We start from the raw sequence: 18,985 nt of genomic DNA on the forward strand, positions 1-18,985 counted from the left end.
CCCTGCTTGTCTCTCCCCAGTGCTGCTCCCTCCTCTGCTCTGCCTCCCCTGCTGCCTTGGGCTGGGCTGGTTTTGCTCAGGCTCCTCACACTCCTGCCTGAGCCTGCAGCTTGTGCTGTGGCTCTGCTGGGGCAGCAGGGAGGGACAGAGCTGGGCAGTGGGGTGGCACCAGCTTTGTCACTCAGGTGCTGTCCCCAAGCTCTGCCCCTGTCCCTGGGAGGCTTTAGGGAAATGTTCCTGTTCCTCCAAGGGCGCTGCCAGGGGATTCTCCTTGGATGAGCTGATTAAATCCATCCAGGCCAGGCTTTGTTCTGCCCAGCCCAGCTCAATCTCCACTGAACCCAGGAAAGTTCTGTGGGCTGGGAGCTGGGCCAGGGGAGAGGGCACAGGGTGGGAGCAGAGCTGCCCCAGCAGGAGCCAGGGCAGGGGTTGGGCAGAGCCCAGGGCAGGGTTTGAACAGAGCCCAGGGTTTGATCAGAGCCCAGGACAGGGTTTGAACAGAGCCCAGGATTTGGGCAGAGCTTAGGGCAGGGTTTGGGCAGAGCCCAGGGTTGAACAGAGCCCAGGGCAGGGTTTGGGCAGGGTTTGAGCAGAGCCCAGGGTTGAACAGAGCCCAGGGCAGGGTTTGAGCAGAGCCCAGTTGAGCAGAGCTTAGGGCAGGGTTTGAGCAGAGCCCAGGGCTGAACAGAGCCTGGGGCAGGGTTTGGGCAGGGTTTGAGCAGAGCCCAGGACAGGGTTTGAACAGAGCCCATGGTTTGAGCAGAGCCTGGGGCAGGGTTTGAGCAGAGCTCAGGGTTGAACAGAGCCCAGGGCTGATCCTCAGGCTCAGCAAGAGGAACCTGAACTGTCCAGAGCTGGGGAGCAGGAGAGAACTGCAATAACCAGGAGAAGCAATTCAGGCACAATCAGCACATCCCAAATAGATCCTCAGTAGCCCAGTAAGGAGGATGACACTCCTTCACTAGCAGGAGCTGCTCTCTTGACCTCTCCACAGGTTACTATGCTGCCTTTCTGGGGTTATTTTGCACATTTCTTTGTGGTTTTTTTCTTGAAAAATGTTTGTGTGATTGTTGGTTTTTTTGTTGTTTTTTTTGTTTGTTTGTTTGTTGGTTTTTTGGTTTGTTTTTTTTTTGCTTTTGAGTTATCCCTTCAGTTTGTGTAGGTACAAATGAGTTTAGTTGTTGAAAATGTTAATATATATATTTGTGGTGTATGTATAAGAACATGTTTTAAACAGCTGCTGTAGGGTACCTTTTTGAAAATAAACTACTTGCATAGTATATTTTTTAAAGCACAGAGTTGGTGCCAAGACTGGGTGGGGTGTGATGTGCCCCTTTTTTTTATTCTAATATTATATGAGGTGTTTTTCAATGTGGGGGTTTGTACTAGTTTCTGTTGCAGGGTGGGACACAACACTCAGTGTGTGGAGCCCTCCTTGGTTGCCTTCAACTTGAACCAGTGTCTTCCAGAACTGCAGGGAAGTGGCTGTGTTCTCCCTACTGCTCCCTCATCTCCATCTCTCCTCACTTCACCAGGACATCACTTTGTACAGTTCAAAATCCTTTCTATTTTATGACTGTAGATAATACTCAGTAACCCAATAAACTTTATTAAATATGACTTGGTGATGTGTTTTATTTGCATGGAGTGCTCAGGTTTCTCTGTTTCTACAGGAGCTGTGATTATTCCCAAGAATTCTGCCCAGACAGGCAGAGCCAGGCTGTCCTGGCCTTATCTCTGCTTGGGAAAAGAACAGTTTGGAGCTGGCACCTGAAGGGTGTGTGCCCTTGGTGCTCAGAGGGAGCTGGATGTGGATTCCTGCTGGAATTTTGGGTTGCAGCTGCTTCCAGAGCTGCTGGCTGTGTCACAGCACAGAGATCTCCCAGGCTGGGCCAGCACTGTGGTGATGAAGGCTCCAGCTCCTCCTCCTCCTCCTGTGCACACTTCTGTGCCTTCCCTGCAGCCACCAAGCTGTGAGAGGAACCCAAATATTTCAATCAGCTCACTCTGAAATGTGTGAGGCTCAACTCCAGCCTGGTGAGGGCTCAAAAAAAGCCAAGTGCTTTCTTGTCTCCAGTCAGGACAGGATTTTTATTTTTATTTTTTTATTTTTGAGTTTTGGGTGTCTCCTCCATGTTGGAAAAGCCCCACCTGGCTGAGGTGAGGGTTTGCAGCCCCCAGCCCGTCCAGCAGTGCCAGCTCTGCTTCTGCAGCCCTGGCTGTGCCTTCCTTGCCCAGGGCTGGGGCTGCAGGAGGTGGGGCAGGTGCAGAAAACTGAGGAATTAGTTCATGCTCAGCTCCAGACACCCAAACAGCCTCGTGTTCCAGCTGCATGGAATATTTGAAACAAATGACCTGCTGGGGCTGGGAGCTGCAGTGTTTATGTACAGGGCCATGGCAACAGGGCAGGAAGTCATGGCTTGGGGACTGGAATCAACAAATGATATCACAGCTCAGCAAGTGCTAATAAATCAGTGCTGCTCTGCTCTCCTGCCTCCATCCCTGCCCTGGTGAGTAAAACCTGCAGGTTCTGCTTGGCAGGGCTGCCTTGAGAGGCACTCTGTGCCCTGGCAGCATCTCACCTTCCTCCTCCTCTTCTTGTCCTGGCAGCATCTCACCTTCCTCCTCCTCCTCATCCTCTTGCCCTGGCACATCTCACCTTCTTCCTCCTCCTCCCCTTGTCCTGGCAGCATCTCACCTTCCTCCTCCACCTCCTCTTCCTGCTGCTGCCCTGGCACATCTCACCTTCCTCCTCCCCTTGTCCTGGCAGCATCTCACCTTCCTCCTCCTCCTCCTCCTCCTCCTCCTCCTCCTCTTCCTGCTGCCCTGGCAGCATCTCACCTTCCTCCTCCTCTTCCTCCTCCTCTTGCCCTGGCACATCTCACCTCCCTCCACCTCCTCTTCCTGCTGCTGCCCTGGCACATCTCACCTTCCTCCTCCTCCTCCTCTTGCCCTGGCACATCTCACCTTCCTCCTCCTCCTCCTCTTGCCCTGGCACATCTCACCTTCCTCCTCCTTCTGCCCTGGCAGCATCTCACCTTCCTCCTCCTCTTGCCCTGGCATATCTCACCTTCCTCCTCCTCCTCCTTCTGCCCTGGCAGCATCTCACCTTCCTCCTCCTGCTGCCCTGGCACATCTCACCTTCCTCCTCCTCCTCCTCCTCCTCCTCCTCCTCCTGCCCTGGCAGCATCTCACCTTCCTCCTCCTGCTTTTCTTCCTCTTGTCCTGGCACATCTCCTCCTCCTCCTCCTCTTCCTGCTGCCCTGGCACATCTCACCTTCCTCCTTCCCTTGTCCTGGCAGCATCTCACCCTCCTCCTCCTCCTCCTCCTCCTCCTGCTGCTGCTGGCTCACCAGGGTCAGCACATCCAGCTCTTCCTGGGTTTTTTGGAGGCTCCTGGCCCTGCAGAGGGCTTTGGCATCCCGGTGCTGTGCCCAGGGAGTGGGAACAGCTTTTGTTTCCTCTGTCAGCTGAGGCTCTGTGGCAGTGATTTGTGCCCAGACGAGCAGGGGAAGGGCTGAGTGCAGGGGGTGAGAGGCTGATCAGGGGCTGTGCCATCCTGCTCTGGCAGCCCTGGGCTGTCCTGTGCTGCCTGCAGCCCTGCCCTGTGCATCTCCCAGGTGTGACAATGCAGGACAGGAACCCTGGCAGGGGGAGGACAATTGCCAGCTCTCCCCTTTGTCTGCAGGGCTGAGGATTTATTTGTTTCTGAGCTCAAACAACTCCCCTGCTGGAGCCCAGCCCTCAGGCTGTACCTGGCCAGTCCTCTGCCAGCACCGAGGCGATTTTCCCTTTCCCTGGGATGTGGGAATGGAAGGAACGTGTGTCACACTGGTGAGAGCTCATTTTGGCAGCCCCACCTTCTGTCCTGCACTAGGTAAGAGCGTTGTGAAAAGCAGCTCCCAGCACTGCCCCTCTTCTCTCCCACACATTTCCTAGGCACAGCTAACGCTGCTGATCTTAAGCCATTGACTGGAGAGGGAAATACAGTGATTTATTTAATAAAGTTTATTAAAATTAAAAAGCTAACCCAAAGCACAGCTTTCTTGGCTGACAGAGCAGTGCTGAAAGGAGCAGAACTCATTCAGGGCTTGCACAAATCACGCTGAAGCGATCCTGCCTGTGCACATGTTTTCATTTGAAACCACTGCAGCCCTGTCTGCCCTTCAGACACACAACTATTTGCAGCAGCTGCCAGATGTTTTGTCTGCCTGGAGTTTCAGTTTGCTCTTCCCAGCCCATGCTGGGGCTGCCCTGTGCATTGTGCTGTGCTGCTGTCCCCTCACCTGCCAGGTGAGCTCTGGCTGTGGCTCTGGCACCTCTGATCTGCCACATTTGCAGCTCAGATAAAGCACTCGTGGCCTCAGCTGAGCCCCTGAGGAGCAGCCCCAGCTCAGGGCTTGGGCTGCAGTTCAGCTGAGTTATCAATCTCGTTATTGGGGTGATAAATCCTCAGGCACAGTGAAGGGGGCAAAGCCCTTTGGGTTCTGGCTGAGCTGTGATAAGATTGACTGAACCAGGAGAGGGATTGCTGGTGAGCAGGGGATGCTTTGGGATCTCCTGGTGTTTGTTTGCCTGCATTGTTTGTGTCAAATCTGGGCTGGGAGCAGCCCCAGTGCTGCCATCCTTGGTTTCTGTGCTCTGCCCACTGCTGGAAATCCACACCCAGAGCCCAGCCCTCGTTCTGGGGTTTAACCTGCACTTTCCACTTTGCTCACTCACATCTTTTAACAACCACAGACTCCTGTCCCCACTTTGGGTGCTGTGACACCACCTGTGACTGTTCTGTGCCAGGGGAAGCTCTGCTGTGCACAGGAGCCAATTTTGGGTAACCTGGTACAGAATCCCTGGTTTGTCCTGTTCTTACCAGAGCCTGTCCTTGCTCCCTCTCACAATCTCTGAGATCATTATTTAGAAGCACCTAACAAAATTTTGGTGTAAACCCTGCACAAGCAGTTCACCAATTTATTTTTTAAAGGCACATGGGCAGGCAAAACCCACCAGCTTATACTGGATGTGGTAGAACACAGGTGTTGATTTTTATTTTTTTTATTTTATGAAAAAATCCTGAAGGTTTCCCTCAATGGAAACGGGTCTGAACTCTTTGTTCTCTCCCTTTTCTCCAAACAGGAGCTTTGGGAGGGCAGAACTTTCTGGCAGGTGAAGTGCCATCCTGCAAAGCAGTCACTGAATTTCCTGCCACAGGCTGGGTGTTTTCTCTGGAACAGAACCACCCCAGAGTGATAAGGTCTGTTCCTGCTCGGTTTGAGGTGCAGCAGAGGGATGTGAGGAGGGCCAGCTGTGACTCCTAAATATGATCTGTATTTTTCAAACTGTCTAGACACCTGGGTGGGTTGCACAGAGCACCAGCAAAGGTAGTTAATCATGTCAGATGTCCTCTCTCAAGGTTTGTTTTGTTTAATGAGCTTTCTGGAAACCCAGGGGAGCAGGGCAATCAAGCAGACAAGGGAGGAAAATTGATCACTGGGGCTGACACTGGGACATTTTTCATTCTGGCCTGGTACAGAGAGTGCAGGGATTTCAGGATTTCAGGAGTTTTGGTGTTTCTGACACCCCTGACACATAAACCCTCCCAGCAGGGAGCTGTGGGTGTTCACAGGAGCTCTTTGTGAAATGGTGTTACATGAGATCTGAGCTGCACAATAGCGAAAGTCACATTTACAGACTGCCAGAAACCAAATTTACACCTGATTGTGAAGGAAAACCTGGAAGAATCACCACTCAGGGTGCTTTTGATGCATCCTGCTTGGATAAACACGAATATTTCCAATTAATGCTCCCACAGGTGCCTCTGGCAGAGTGAAGAGCTGTGTGATAAAATCCTTTTTATTAGAAAGAAGGCGATTCTCCACATCCAATCTGGTTTGTTTGCATTTGAAAAACAGAGGGATGGGAGGACAGGAGGCAGGACAGGAGCCCCCTGAGCAGCTGCAGCACCCAGAGGGGCTGGCAGGTCTGGACCTGGGATCTGGGATCTGGGATCTGGGATCTGGGATGTGGGATCTGGATCTGGGATGTGGATCCTGGGGGATTCCTGTGCCACACGTGCTGGGGTTTCTCAGTTTGTGTTTGCTCACTCTGAGCTCCAGAACGGAGCCTGGCCATGGCCTGCAGCACAATAAACTTGTTTTGCTCCCTCAGGTTGCCTGGCACTGATCACAAGAACTTTTCAGTCAGCACAAGGGGTGTATCTTTCTCTACAAGCAGCAAAGGCAAATAAAATAATATTTTGGTCAAACAGGTGGGGTGTTTGCAACCCAAACAAGCATGAGAATCCCAGGACAAGCCATGATTCATTTCCCAGCCAGTTTAACCTGCAGTTTAGCAGGAATTAAAGCCAGCACTAAGCCCCATCTCCCCAGCTGGGTTTAAGCTGGGATTTCAGGGGGTGCAGCTCTGGCTCAGGGTGCACAGGCAGGAAAAGCTTTGGGGATCTGGCACCAGATGCTGTTGGCAAAGGCTCAGAGCCAGAGCTGGGAGGTTTGGCTGGGGCTGGTTTGTTCTGAGCTCTGGGGCAGCTGAGCTGCAGCATCCCAGGGCCAGCAGCATGAGGGGGTCTGACTGGGGGGTTCTGGGGGGATTTTTTGGGTTTATTTTTTAGGGTGGTTTTCCTGGGGTGATTTTCTTGGGATGATTTTTTTGGGGGTAATTTTTGAGGTGATTTTCTTGGGGTTATTTTCTTGGGGTTATTTTTGGGGGGTGATTTTTTGGAGTGATTTTCCTGGGCTTATTTTTTGGGGGTAATTTTCTTGGGGTGATTTTCTTGGGGTTATTTTTTTGGGGGTTATTTTTCAGGGTGGTTTTCTTGGGGTTATTTTCTTGGGGTTATTTTTTGGGGGTGATTTTCCTGGGGTAATTTTCTTTGGGTTATTTTCTTGGGGTGATTTTCTTGGGGTGATTTTTTGGGGGTGATTTTCTTTGGTTAATTTTCTTGGGGTGATTTTTTTGGGGTGATTTTCTTGGGATAATTTTCTTGGGATGATTTTTTTGGGATTATTTTCTTGGGGTGATTTTCCTGAGGTGATTTTTGGGGTGATTTTCCTGGGGTGATTTTCTTGGGCTTATTTTCTTGGGGTTATTTTTGGGGGTGATTTTTTGGGGGGTGATTTTCTTTGGGTGACTTTTCTGGGGTAATTTTCTTTGGGTGATTTTCCTGGGGTGATTTTTTGGGGGTGATTTCTTTGGGTGATTTTCTTTGGGTGATTTTCCTGGGGTAATTTTCTTGTGGTGATTTTTGGGGGTGATTTTTTGGGGGGTGATTTTTTGGGGTGATTTTCTTTGGTTGATTTTCCTGGGGTTATTTTTTTGGGGTGATTTTTGGGGGTGATTTTCCTGGGGTAATTTTCTTGGGGTGATTTTTTGGGGGTGATTTTTTTTGGGATGATTTTCTTTGGGTGATTCTTTGGGTGATTTTTCGGGGGTGTTTTGCCAGTGGTCAGTGGCTCCAGACCGTGCTGGGAGTTGTGTGAGAGGAGCAGCACACTGCAGCCTGTGCTCTTTCTAAATCCTCTCAGATTCCTCCCTTGCCAAATTCTCCCGGAGAGAGATTGAGTAATCAAACCAGCTCATGTAAAAACAGCCCTGTGTGCATCCAGGGGATTGCCAAAGTGGACAGACTGTCCTGCCTGGGCCTGCCAGAAATTTGTGTTTTGTCCAGCGGAAAAGAAAACTTCCTTTTCTCTCTGCACTTTGGAATTTGTCTTTTCAGACTCTGATCTCACCAGCAGAGCCCCTCTCCCTGGGACAAGTTTGGCCACCTTGAGTCAGGACCATGGTGCAGTAAATGGAGTCTGAGCCAAAATTCTGCTGTTCCCTGCAGAGAGTGGCCCTGAAGAAAATGGATTAAAAAAAAAAAAAAAAAATTAAAAAAAAAACAAACTCCAAAACAAACAAACAAACACAAAACCTCAAAAAAACCCACAACCCCACACACACACAAAAAAACCACCAAAAAAACCACCAAAAAAAACCTAAAACAAAACAAACAAAAACAAAAAAATCAAAAATAAAATTAAAAATAACCAAACTCCGAAACAAACAAACAAACAAACACAAAACCTCAAAAAAAACCACAACCCCACACACACACAAAAAAAAACCCAAAAAAACCCCCACCAACACCCTAAAACAAAACAAACAAAACCAAAAAATTTAAAAATAAAATTTTAAAAAAACCAAACTCGAAAACAAACAAACACAAAACCTCAAAAAAACCCACAACCCTACACACACACAAAAAAACACCCCAAAAACACCAAAAAAACCCTAAAACAAAAAAAAAAAAATCCCAAAACGAAACAAGAAACAAACACAACAACAAAAACCCCCGAACTGGGGTAGAGGCTCCAAAATGTCCATGTTCCCTTTTAAACTCTGGAAGAATCGTGCTCATGCAGTCATATTGAAGGTGGATGTTATTTTAAAAGAAGGAAAAGGATAGAGCTGGATGGATGCTGACCAGAAAAAGAAACCAAAACTTTCATTTGGTGGGAAATGTCAACATTTCGACGTTTTTCCAACCCTGTCATTTTTCAGAGCTCCCAGATTCCTGCTCCCCAGCAGCATTTCTGGCCAGCAGCACCAGCCACAAAGCCAAGCCCAGCAGAAAGAGCCTCTGTGAGCAGGGTACACAGGCTGTGTTTATTAGGGCTGTGTTTTGTTTTCCCTTGCCTCTCCTGGAGGATGCAGAACTTCCTCAGCATTTCAGCTCTGCAGGGCTGGGGGATTCCAGCAGGCTCTGAGCCATCCATCAGCCAGGCCAGGATTTCCCTCTGAGCTCTGCCTGCCCCGGGAGAACCTTGGGGAGCAGCACAGGGTTTGCATTTTCTGTCTGCTTGGCCCTTCTTGGTCCCCAGGAATTTCTGAGCAGCTGTTGTGTGTGAGCTCCCTGCTCCATGTGCACCCTGCTCTGGCACAGAACTCTGCATTGGCACCAGTTTGCTGATTGAGTTCAGGGTGCAAAGGCCAGGGAAGGAACCAGGCTGGGGGAGGATGGAGCTGCATCCTCCAGGGTGATCCCCCTTCCCTGCCCAGGGAGCCAGGCTGGGATAAACCTGCTGGGAACGAGCACAGCTCACAGCCCCTGCCAGCAAAATAACCCCAAACCCAGAGTTATAGTGTGTGCCCTTCTCAGGGCAGCAAAATAACCCCAAACCCAGGGTTATAGTGTGTGCCCTCCCCAGGACACCAAAATAACCCCAAACCCAGGGTTATAGTGTGTGCCCTCCCCAGGACAGAAAAATAAACCCCAAACCCAGGGTTATAGTGTGTGCCCTCCTCAGGGCAGAAAAATAACCCCAAACCCAGGGTCACAGTGTGTGCCCTCCCCAGGACAGCAAAATAACCCCAAATCCAGAGTCACAGCATCTCCCCAGGACACCAAAATAACCCCAACCCCAGGGTCACAGCATCTCCCCTTCTCAGGACAGCAAAATAAACCCCAAATCCAGAGTTATAGTGTGTGCCCTCCTCAGGACACCAGAACAAACCCCAAATCCAGAGTTACAGTGTGTGCCCTCCCCAGGACACCAAAATAACCCCAAACCCAGGGCTATAATGTGTGCCCTTCTCAGGACACCAAAATAACCCCAAACCCAGGGTTATAGTGTGTGCCCTCCTCAGGACAGCAAAACAAACCCAAACCCAGGGTTATAGTGTGTGCCCTTCTCAGGACAGCAAAATAAACCCAAACCCAGGGTTACAGTGTGTGTCCTCCCCAGGACAGCAAAATAAACCCAAACCCAGAGTCACAGCATCTCCCCTTCTCAGGACAGCAAAATAAACCCCAAATCCAGAGTTATAGTGTGTGCCCTCCTCAGGACAGCAAAATAAACCCCAACCCCAGAGTCACAGCATCTCCTCAGGACAGCAAAATAACCCCAACCCTATGGTCACAGCATCTCCCCTTCTCAGGACAGCAAGATAAACCCCAAATCAGGGTTATAGTGTGTGTCCTCCTCAGGACAGCAAAATAAACCCAAACCCAGAGTTACAGCGTCTCCCCTCCTCAGGACAGCAGAATAAACCCAAACCAGAGTCACAGCATCTCCCCAGAGCCCCCAGTACCCCAGGCAGGGCAGTCCAGGGTGGCTGGAGGGAAAAGCCAGGCTCAGGCTGGGCTGGGAGTTGGGCTCTGCTCCCTGGGACCAAGGACAGGGGAGCAGCCTCAGGGGGCACCAGGGGATGCTGAGCTGTAAATCAGCACAAATATCCTCACTGAGGGGCTTTAAGGATGGCATGGCTGGGGGTTTAAAACCTTTAACCAGGGCTGGGGAGGGTTTGGCTCGAGGTTCTCAGGGCTCCTTCCCTCCAAAACCTCACACAAGAGAGGCAGGACCCTGAGCACCTTCATGTTCCATCCTGGGGCAGAGGGAAAAAATGAGAATAAACCAGAGGAGTTATCACAGTGTCTGCCATAGCCAGGACTGGCTGCCCCTGGTCTGAGGTGCCCAGATGGGCTCTGCTCCCAGGGAAGGGGAAATGATGGAGCTGGAATGTGCTCAGGGGGAACAGGGCACACCTGGGAATGATGGAGCTGGAATGTGCTCAGTGCCAGGGGAACAGGGCACACCTGGGGAATGATGGAGCTGGAATGTGCTCAGTGCCAGGGGAACAGGGCACAGCTGGGAATGATGGAGCTGGAATGTGCTCAGTGCCAGGGGAACAGGGCACAGCTGGGAATGATGGAGCTGGAATGTGCTCAGTGCCAGGGGAACAGGGCACACCTGGATGGGGAATGATGGAGCTGGGATGTGCTCAGTGCCAGGGGAACAGGGCACACCTGGCTGGGGAATGATGGAGCTGGAATGTGCTCAGTGCCAGGCCCTGCCAGCCAAGCCTCTGCATGGAAACTCTGCCTGGAAAAGAGTCACAAAGGTACTTTTCAAACTTTATGGTGACTAAAATCACAAAAAAGGGGGCAGAGAAGGGAAAGGGGGGCTATTCGTTTTTTCTGCTTTATTATTTTAAAGCTTGGTTCTAATTAGGTGATGCAAATTCCTGCCATGAGCTCTGGCTCTGAGGGGGAATAGAAGGTTTTCTAAAGCCCTGTGTGTTTTGTGCCTTGTCTCCTAGCAGCACAAACCACATGGATGTGAGGGCTGCTCTGTGATCTGCCAGGGCTGCTGCTGGACAGGCTGCAGGGAGCTGAGCTATTCCAGCCACGCTGGGCTGCTCTTCCCTCCCTCTCTCCTTCTCTCTTTCCTTTAATTTTTTTTCCTCTCTTTTCCTTTATTTTGTTGAGTTTTCTTTCCCCTCCTTGCAGGGAGGTGTGAGAGGGGTGGATGTTTTTGTGCCAGAGCTCCCTCTGCCCTTGGCTTTAGCTCTCCTCTCCCTCCAGCCCTTTTCCCTGCTGGCTGGGATCCACCAGGCCTTTCTGCAGAAGCACTGAGCTGTGCTGGGTACTCCTTCAATTGCTCATCTCGTCAGTGTTTTCAAGAAAAAAAAAAAAAACAAACACCAAAACACACATCAAAAAAAAAAAAACAACCCAAAAAAAAACCCCAACCCAAAACCCACCAAGCGAGACACAGACAAACTGGTCTGAGGTCCAACAGTAATTTGTTATTTCTTACCCACTGGTGGCATTTAAAGAAGTGGCAGAAATCACAGGGTGGGTGTTTGATAATCCCAGTGATGTTTGATATTGTCCTGCTGTTATCCATCAGTGCTTCCCACCCCTGGGCACTGCACATTGCCACATTTCCACATTTCCACTGGGACTGTTCGTGTTCTCTCTAGGTTCCAAGAAAAAAAAAAGAAAAAAAAAAAGAAAAAAAGAAAAAAAAACAAAAAACAAAACAAAAAAACCCAAAAAAGCCCCAAACAAAACAAAACAAAACCCAAAATTAGTTTTCTACCTACAGGGAAAGAACTAATGTGTTTTATTGAGCCTGTCAATATTTTAGATAATTGTTCATGTCCTCTAGCTCCATTCAGAGCAGCTTGCCCAGGCTGTGGCTGTGCTGTGATCTCAGTTTTGCTGGCCAGGTGCTCATGCTGCCCCTCTGACACACTCCACTGCCCCAGCACAGCCAAACCTGCCCTGCAGCTGCTCTGCCTGCTCAGTCTCTTCTCTCTAGCAGACACAAATTATTTATTTGTTTTGTTTTGTTCGTGTGCAGCCGGTTACAGAGGAGCAGTGTGAGCAAACGTGATCTAATACATGGTATTTATTAAACATACACATTCCATGCCTGGCTCTGCACATCCTCCTGCTCTGGAGCATTCCCCAGCACAGCACATCGTGCCAGTAGGAAGCTCCCAGCTTTTAAAGAAATCCCTTCCCATTGCTCCCCACCACAGCAGAGCACTCACATTTGTGTTTTCTCTGGCTGGAACCTGGTCCTTCCTCTCACCTGCACCACAAAGGGAGTGAGAAGGGTTGTGTGCAGTAAAACAAGGCAGAAAGAGATCTAGGGCAGGGTGTGGGGAATGATTTCATTTTCTCTTCTGCCAGAAATATTTCATTTGGGTGGAAAGGGGAATGTCACTTGTGTGTCAGAGCTGCTGGCCACCTCTGAAGGCAGAGCCCAAAAGGAACCTTTCCCTTTGTTAATAAATGTCTTCAATCCTCCTGGTGCCTCAGAGCACAGGCTGGAGGGAGCAATGCCTTTTGACATTTTTCTTTTAAAACCAGCCCAGAGCACACATTTCTCTCACTGATGCCACGCTTACCTGTCTCATTTTGAGCAGAACACCTCTGGTGCTGCCCAGGCTCTGCAGGCTCTGCTGCTGGGGATGAGCTGGGGGAGTTTCCAGCCGAGTCTCAGTCTCACATCTGAGCTCCAGACAGGGCAACCACAACCACAGCTGTGGCAGGAAGCAAGGAGCATCTGTCCTCTGACTTCCTTCAGAGAGATTTGGGGTTAGGTTGTTCTCTTCTCCCCCTCCCTCTGTCTGTCAGGCAGACAGGATCTGAAACCACAGCCCAGGGTGCCACAACCAGAGCAGCCCTGAGCCCTCAGGGGACAGGGCTGGGACAGGGGGGCTGCCTTGGGGTCACCTCCTCCTCCTCCCCAGCTCATTTCTGTGCTTTCCATCTCCCCCTGCTCCCCAGACTGCACACAGAGCTGTTCTGAGCACAAGATGCATCTTGGGCAATCAGGAATTTGCTGGGCAGGATGTCACCTAGCCAAACAAGTCTCTTTGTCTGCATTTTTTTGGTTTTTCTTCCTGGCTGATGGAGCTGTGGTTTGTTTACTTATTAGTATACTTTTTTTTTTTTCCCCATTTATTCTAAGGAAAAGTGTTTGAAGTGCAGGATCCTGTAGAGGGAATGAAGTGCAGAAAACACATCAGGAAGGGATGAGCTGAATTAGGCAAGCCCTCAGAAGTGACATTTAACACCAGCCCCTAAGGATGAGAGCATCAGTGCCTGGCACAGAGCAGGGAAACTGAGGCACGGAGCAGGGAAACTGAGGCACAGAGCAGGGAAACTGAGGCACGGAGCAGGGAAACTGAGGCACGGAGCAGGGAAACTGAGGCACAGAGCAGGGAAACTGAGGCACAGAGCTCTGAGCTGACTCCCTGAATGGCAGCACAAGGCCAGGGCAGAGCTGGGAACTGAGCCACAGGCTCTGGAACTGCAGCCCAGGGCTCTCCTCTCCAGCACAGGGTGCTCTGGCTTTGGGTGTTGCCTGGTTTCTGCCTTCTCTGTCTGCACAGGAAGCTGAATAAACGTGAACAGTGCTCAGAGCTGATTCTTTTTCACCCTGTTTTCTTTTTAAAGGACAGTCTCCCAAAATAAATGTTCCCTTGAGTCAGTTCATTCTCTGGTAGGAAGAGTTTCCACAGGGTGAAGACCTTTACCATTAGTAGTGGACAAAAGGATGACTCAAAATTTTTAAAAACCCTAGCCCATGATCATATAACTTTCTATATTAGGAACTTGTGCAATTGAGTCTTGTGCTCAGTCAGTATAGATGCTTCAGGGAAAAACAGCCCTGCCCTCCCTTTCACCTGCCCCTGGGTCTCTACAAAACACAATTGTGCAACATTAATTTATCTGCAGTCTCAGCTGTCTCTTTGGGAACAGCATCATCACCCTTCCAGCCTTTTCACTGCCCCTAAAAATGTCCCAAGCTCAGTTTGTGTCCCCAGCTGAGATCCCCAAGGCTGTGGGCACTGCCCTGTCCCCAGAGCATTCCCTGCTGCCCCTGGCCAATCTAATCCCCAGCCTTGGGCAGTTTGTCCTGAGCACCTCAGAGCTGACTTCCCATCCCTTATTCGCTCCTGACTCACTGCTGCAGCCTGACTGCAGCTTCCTCACCGCTTAAATGGCTCTGATTATTGTCACAAGGGCAGTGCTGGCCAGGCACGTCCCTGCTCTGCCAGAATCCACCTTCCCAAGCTGGGGTCAGGGCAGGATGTGCTCAGCACAGCGAGGGTCTGTGTCCACTCTCCTTCCAGCCTGGGAGTGGGAGCTGGAGAGGAAACCAGTGTGGAGATGGAGGGGTTAAGAGCTCAGATACCTCTAGGAAGGGAGGAGGTGTGAGACAGACAAAGGGTGGGAAATGCAGTTTCCTGATGGGAGAACTTTGGCTGACACATTTGCTGTGAGTAACTCAGACCTAGTGGCCCGTGTCTGTGGCTATTTATAACCATTTATAACTGCTCCACAATGAGCCCCTTATCACGGGGCCAGGGCAGTGTCTGCACACCCAGCACACAAATCAGCTCAGGGGGTTGAGCAGAAATTGCCCAGAGCCCTGTGGTCTGTGTGTTCCAGCAGAATACACAGGTTAAAATCAGGGACAGGAGCGCTGTGCTGCCCCATCCTGTGCTGCTCTTTGCTTTCTGTCTCCCTCCAAGTGCCTGGGCTGCTGTAAATCCTCCCAGCTGAGATGGGCAGAAAAGACCCTGCAAGCAGAGCCCTGCACCCTCCAGGAGTGCTGGCAGAGGGGACCCTGCCCCAGGGCACTCAGGACTCCTTGACCTCTCTCTGACCTGCAGGATGAGCTAATATTTGGGCAGGGACTTTCTGCTGGGCTCATCCATCTCTGGGTGACAGTGACACTCAGTGCCTGGGATTCCCAGGAGAAAGCAGAGTGTTTCTGCAAGCCATCATTACAGCCAATTATGCCTGTAAAAATGCCTTTCCGGGTGGAAGGTTGAGGTGTTTCATGCCCTGTAAGTCACACAAAGGACACGGCCGGGTATTTATTGCCACACGAGTCCGGGCTCACTCTTCCCCTGCAGAACCGGTTCTCCAAACCGAATCAGTGTGGCAACACCAGAGGGAGGGAGAGCATCCTGCCCAGGCTCCAGATGTGCCACTCCTCGCCCTGGAGGGCTGAAGGAAGGTCTGACATGGAAACTTCCTTCACCCTGCTCTCAGTGAGTGCTCCCATCCCTCTGCCCCTGCCCCCAGGGCTGGCCCTGTGCCAGGGCTGTCCCCAGAGGCCACCAGGCCAGGCTGAGAACACTGCAGAGCCTCTGTGTGGTGACATGTGAGCACCTGGAGCCCTCACCTGACTCCTGGATGGAGCCCAGGCTGGAAATAAAATCATCTTGTGATCCCACTCCATGGGAATAAAACAAATGTGCTTCCATCCCATTCCAGTCCAAGGAGATCAGCTTTACCATGAACAGGCCAACATTCTGGAATAAATCATCCTGAAATTCTTCTGTTTTCTCAACAACATCTTTATCTGCATTGTCAGCTCAGGACAATGTCACCCAAGCCTTGCTCAGCACTGGGCTGCACCCCTGCTGCATAAAATGGATTTAATTTTAGGAGATGCAGGGATTGAGTGTCCAGCAATGCCTCAGCCCCTCCTGGGCAGCTGCAGGCTCACTGCACTCGTGTTCTCTTGTGTTTGAGGCTGTAGAGGTCTGACCTGTGTTACTGCCATTAATTAATCAGTTCTTACACTTGGGAGAGAGAGCTGCTGTCACAGAGCTCCACTGTGAATTTTACCTGCTGAAAATGGATGTTTGTGGGATAAAATGGAGATTTGCCTACACCTCAGGTAATGGCTGAGCCATTAATCTGCTCCTCACTCATTTGAATTTCCTGTGGCAATAGATAAAACCAAATTTACCCTTCAACAGTGGAAGTTCCTGGTGAGATGGGGTCAGTGGAGCTCAGGGGTTGGATCTCACCTGCCTGGGGCTGTGGTCCCTGCACTCAGCACTTTGATGCAGAAATAACTTTGTGCCTCACGGTTTTTGAATGCTGTTTATACCCCACTGCCTGCCACGCCAAGTGCCAGGGTTATAAATACCCTGCTGCGTCTAGACTGTGTCTAAACTTGGCACTGGGCACCCAGATTCATGAGAGGAGTGGTTTCACCTCCCAGCACAAAGGAGGTGCCCCAAAGTGTTTGATCAGGGCTCCAGAGGGGCTTGGCAAGAGAATTCTCTGCTCCTGCCGTGCCAGAGCAGCACTGGCCCCACTTTCTGAAGGGGCCCTGCAAAATCCCTTCCTGCCCTGCTCCGGAGCTGCTGGGCTCCCAGCCCAGGGGAATTCCTGCCCTTGTCCTTCCTGAAGGGCTTCAGTGCCCCAGAGCAGTGCCCCAGAGCATCTCAGCCTCGCCTCCCTGGCCCTGGCAGACCCAGCTCAGCTGGGCTGGGCTCACACTGCACTGGGCTGGGCTCACACTGCACTGGGCTGGGCTCACTGCACTGGGCTGGGCTCACACTGCACTGGGCTGGGCTCACTGCACTGGGCTGGGCTCACACTGCACTGGGCTCACACTGCACTGGGCTGGGCTCACTGCACTGGGCTGGGCTCACACTGCACTGGGCTGGGCTCACTGCACTGGGCTGGGCTCACACTGCACTGGGCTGGGCTCACTCTGCACTGGGCTGGGCTCACACTGCACTGGGCTGGGCTCACTGCACTGGGCTGGGCTCACTCTGCACTGGGCTGGGCTCACTCTGCACTGGGCTGGGCTCACACTGCACTGGGCTGGGCTCACTCTGCACTGGGCTCACACTGCACTGGGCTGGGCTCACTGCACTGGGCTGGGCTCACTCTGCACTGGGCTGGGCTCACACTACACTGGGCTCACTCTGCACTGGGCTGGGCTCACACTGCACTGGGCTGGGCTCACTCTGCACTGGGCTGGGCTCACACTGCACTGCACTGGGCTCACACTGCACTGGGCTGGGCTCACTCTGCACTGGGCTGGGCTCACTGCACTGGGCTGGGCTCACACTGCACTGGGCTGGGCTCACACTGCACTGGGCTCACACTGCACTGGGCTGGGCTCACTCTGCACTGAGCTGGGCTCACACTGCACTGGGCTCACTCTGCACTGGGCTGGGCTCAGACTGCACTGGGCTGGGCTCACTGCACTGGGCTGGGCTCACACTGCACTGGGCTGGGCTCACTGCACTGGGCTGGGCTCACTCTGCACTGGGCTGGGCTCACTCTGCACTGGGCTGGGCTCACTGCACTGGGCTGGGCTCACTGCACTGGGCTGGGCTCACTCTGCACTGGGCTCACTCTGCACTGGGCTGGGCTCACTCTGCACTGGGCTGGGCTCACACTGCACTGGGCTGGGCTCACACTGCACTGGGCTGGGCTCACTCTGCACTGGGCTGGGCTCACTCTGCACTGGGCTCACACTGCACTGGGCTCACACTGCACTGGGCTCACACTGCACTGGGCTGGGCTCACTGCACTGGGCTGGGCTCACTGCACTGGGCTGGGCTCACTCTGCACTGGGCTCACTCTGCACTGGGCTGGGCTCACTCTGCACTGGGCTGGGCTCACTCTGCACTGGGCTGGGCTCACACTGCACTGGGCTGGGCTCACTGCACTGGGCTGGGCTCACTCTGCACTGGGCTGGGCTCACTCTGCACTGGGCTGGGCTCACTGCACTGGGCTGGGCTCACTCTGCACTGGGCTCACTCTGCACTGGGCTGGGCTCACTCTGCCCTGGGCTGGGCTCACACTGCACTGGGCTCACTCTGCACTGGGCTCACTGCACTGGGCTGCTGGGGGCTGCAAGAGGAGCTGGCAAGGAAGGACAAACAAATCTCTCTGCTAAAGGCACTCTGTGCAGCTGCAGCAGCAACCTCTGCAGGCAAATGCACCTGAGGCATTTCCCCATGCAACGAGAGGGTGAAGATTTGTGTTTGGATAAGGGACAGGGACCACTGTGGGCCAGGGATGCTCTGGGGTTTGTCAGGGATGCTCTGGGGTTTGGGTCAGGGATGCTCTGGGGTTTGTTGGGGATGCTCTGGGGTTTGGGTCAGGGATGCTCTGGGGTTTGGGTCAGGGATGCTCTGGGGTTTGGTCAGGGATGCTCTGGGGTTTGTCAGGGATGCTCTGGGGTTTGGGTCAGGGATGCTCTGGGGTTTGTCAGGGATGCTCTGGGGTTTGGGTCAGGGATGCTCTGGGGTTTGGGTCAGGGATGCTCTGGGGTTTGGTCAGGGATGCTCTGGGGTCTGTTGGGGATGCTGTGGGGTTTGGTCAGGCACTCTGTGCTGGACCAGGAGCCTGCCCTGCCCTGCAGTCTGGCTGGGGATGTTCCCCCAGAGCTCTCATTGCTCTGGGGTGTCCTGGAGAGCTGCAAATCTCATTTCCTCAGCGCTGGCAGCAGCCCTGCTTCCCAGCTCCAGGCAGGGAATGTGGAGCTGCAGGGAGGCCAGAGGTGAGGTGTGTTTGAGCTGTCACCTGGCAACAGCCAAACACTGACTTCAGAGAGCAATTGTAAAACAGTTTAACATCAGGGTGACGGGGCAGGGGGGCAGGGGAGCTGCCCCTGGTCCCAGGGAGCCCCATAAAATGCTCAGTGAGATCCTGGGTGCGAGCCAAGCTGGCTGCAGCCCAGCCTGTGCTCGGAGCTCCCAGCAAACCAGAGGCACAGGGTGACCTGCTGCTGTCCCCACAGCCCCTCACCAGCACCTGCTGTGCTGCCACCCCTCCCTGAGCACAGCCAGGGCAGCTGCCGAGGGTCCCGAGGATCCTCAGGCACTGCAGCCTCCCAGCACCACCCCTGAGAGTCCCTGA

The 18,985-nt window shown here is 52.5% G+C and overlaps 1 long non-coding RNA gene across 1 annotated transcript; it reads left to right on the plus strand.

The window, feature by feature from the left end:
- Positions 1-2,422: 2,422 nt before the first annotated feature.
- Positions 2,423-5,214, plus strand: LOC117006919. The gene is made up of 3 exons (XR_004420041.1): positions 2,423-2,510; positions 3,689-3,877; positions 5,131-5,214. It is a non-coding gene; the product is annotated as an uncharacterized LOC117006919 (long non-coding RNA).
- The last annotated feature ends 13,771 nt before the right edge of the window (positions 5,215-18,985 follow it).

Source organism: Catharus ustulatus, chromosome 24 (assembly GCF_009819885.2).
Source record: "Catharus ustulatus isolate bCatUst1 chromosome 24, bCatUst1.pri.v2, whole genome shotgun sequence".
NCBI classification, from domain to species: domain Eukaryota; kingdom Metazoa; phylum Chordata; class Aves; order Passeriformes; family Turdidae; genus Catharus; species Catharus ustulatus.